At 31.3% G+C, this 3,097-nt stretch overlaps 1 protein-coding gene across 1 annotated transcript in view; it reads right to left on the bottom strand.

Annotated features, from left to right (window-relative positions):
• The window catches only part of LOC133181828 (vesicle transport through interaction with t-SNAREs homolog 1B-like), a 206,400-nt gene that overhangs the window by 31,007 nt on the left and 172,296 nt on the right, over window positions 1–3,097 (bottom strand). The gene's annotated exons all lie outside the window — the stretch shown is intronic.

Raw genomic sequence — 3,097 nt, forward strand, 5'->3', positions numbered from 1 at the left:
TAAAAAGGATTTTTATGGAGTTTTGGAATCCAGTATAGGTATGGGTATTCAAATTCATTTTGATTGTTGTGAATATTAAAAATCTATGAACAGGGTATAAAAATTAACTTGAATTTAAAAAACAATGAAATACAAGACCTACTGAAACTGACAAACTCAAAGTGTATCCTCAATGAGTTAAAACATAGGAGATTCAGATGTTTAGGACATGTCCTTAGAATGGAAGGATCGAGAATTCCAAAAGTCACCCTAAGATGAACACCACCAGGAAAAAGACCAAGGGGAAGACCAAAAACCACCTGGCGCAAGACAGGCGAACTGAGAGACCTTCAACTGATTTGGGGAGAGGAAGAGACCATGGCCAAGGAGAGAGCTGAGTGGCGAAGTCTTGAGTTGACCTTATGCTCCACTGGAAGCGAAGAGGATAGGTAGGTAGAAATACAAGAAGCTATCCTAAAAAACAATTTTCTCCGGATTTTGAGTATCTTGTAACCTAAAGTTCAGTTCAATTATACGTGTATTTGCCACATGTAAAATATGTAACATTCATATATACAGTATAAAAAGGAAACATTCGTAAGGCGTTAATGAAGCTAATTCCGCGTTTTTGGTTTTGTATGGATCATCCTTAGTATGTATTCAAATACCTGCACTTATCTTCAAATATGTATGTTTATTTTAAATAGACTGTACCTATCTCCATATAAATTATAGACAGGTTCACTTCGACTTTAATTAGTAGCTTTCATTCATTTGAAGTTAAGAGCAACTGATAAGAAAATGTAACTCTCGTTTATTAATAGAGTATGTAATTGTTATTGAGATAGGTGTATATGACTTGAACTTATCTTTAAAATCGCAACAACTACTATCTAACAATATTATTTACTAACAATCATTAATTTTAGTGTTCTATTACATGTGATCCTTGAGTTAGAGTTGTAACAATCCCAAAAAAATCTTTTATATGTTTAGTTTATTGTTTCTCAGAAAACTAATTTTTAAATGAAGACTATTCTTAAGACTTTGAACAATACTCTTATTTGTAACATCCAATACATCAAATGTATATACAGTACCACAACCTCATCAGACTTATATAGGGAGGTAAATCAAATTTTCTTATTTACCATATATACACGTATCTTCTTTCCTCTTTTTTCTGACTATACAAACATGGTGTCTTTATTTATTCACCCTGTCTATATCATTTCCCTTGACGATGAAATAAATGGCTTCAATGTAAGGTTTAAGACTCTCGCCAAATATAACGCAAAGTGACTTGATGTCAAGTTACATATTTTTAAATTCATCATGTTCCTCTATATTCATTTTCAGAGCACAAAATATTTAACGTGAATCAAAACTTCCCTAAATTACAATATAATACTTCTAAGAAAATCTAAAGTGTATCTTCATGAACCGAATGTAGTGAATCATTTGCATTAAAAAAATAATAGTAAAACTGCTTTGGAGACATTTTGTACATACTAGTATCTCCCTTCTGTGCAATGAATGTCTATAGCTTTTAGTATTATTCTTTCTTCAAACTTTTGTTGCGCTTGATGAAAGTCTACATTAATCAAATGAATTTAAATATATAAATTATGTCAAATTAATGACACAGAAAATTCTACCATTGGTCCTTGGTTGGTCCTAGGTATATTATCAGTATTAAATTATCATCTTCCGTACTTTACTATGTCAATATATGTATATAAATTTTATTTTGTATTTGCTATACAATGATACGTCTGTTTTAAGCAATAAAATGAATGGAAAAAGTAACTTAAATATAGAAACATATGTGCTCTTGTTCTCCGAGCTTTCAGTCAGCAGCAAGTTGGACTTGGGCCTGTTCTGATAGATACAACTAACAAGTCTATCATATGACATGAATCTCAATGGAAATTATTTTTACTTAAATAAACTTAAGTTAGGGAGTGGATTTGTACGTTTTCTTTATTTCAAACTTAAGATTTTTGGCTTTCAAATTTCCTTGCTGTGTTAGTGGTGTCCTCAACATAGAGGACACGAAAAGTTCTCCAAGTTTACAAATGTAAATTCGAGAAGAGTCGTTATTATTAATTATCGTTGTTAATTATTAAAGATTTGGAATACAGTTTGACCTATCGTATGTCTCCTTATGTCACTGTAATATTATTTCGCGAAGAAACTATACCTTTCGACAGTTAATTAAGAAATCGTACCAGTGAGGCGCTTTTGACAAGTGACGTTCATTACCATAAAAAAATATATTCTCTGTGTTTCCTACTTAGAATCACGTGGTCCTTCAAGCAGTCCTCTCTTCGTGGCGGTGGATTTAGGAGACCAGTGCCCTGACAGGGATTCAACATGGCTTCTATACGATATGTGGAATACTGATTGTGATATTATGATATCGTTGTGCTAATTGTTTGGAGAGTTTAAATTAGACCATTTTTTGTAATTTGGTCGAAGTGATTACAATTTGTAATCAGGTAGGTGTCCAGTTTCCCTCTTTTTTTTATTTTTTGGATTAAAAATGTTTTCTTACTGTAAATACTTTCAATAAACTAGAAATGCACACATACACATTTTGTTAGGAGATAGGTGTGTTTGTATTCTAAAAACAAGAAAAACCTTAATTTTAAGGTGTAATCTATGAGGGTTTATGATAATTAATCAAACTTTTAACATTTTAGCGGAGGAGTTGTGTGAACAACATTTATACGCTTTGCATAAAATTCGTCATATTTAGTTTACCTTTACAAAGGGTCTACTCTGTGAACTTTTTTTCCTTGTTACGCAAGTTGACCACGTTAAAACAATACGTAAAAGAGGATTATTATGTAGACACCGTTCTAATTGTAAACATTTATAGGTACACGCGTGAAGTTTTAAAACAAAAAGGGAATGTGTGTTTTATTCTAGAAAATTAAGGATGGTAATTTTATGATATTTGATTTTCTTCAATCAGTGTTTTAAAATTGAATGTGAAAATACCTTTCGTGCGTGAATTATTGTAACTATCGATACTTGAGTTGTGTCTGTTTTATCATCATTATCATAATTATTATAATGGAAATTTGTTAAACATTTTTTCAGTCAAAAGTTT

Source organism: Saccostrea echinata, unplaced genomic scaffold (assembly GCF_033153115.1).
Source record: "Saccostrea echinata isolate AGI-Se365-2 ecotype Australia unplaced genomic scaffold, CSIRO_AGI_Sech_v1 ptg000009l, whole genome shotgun sequence".
Taxonomy (NCBI): Eukaryota; Metazoa; Mollusca; class Bivalvia; order Ostreida; family Ostreidae; genus Saccostrea; species Saccostrea echinata.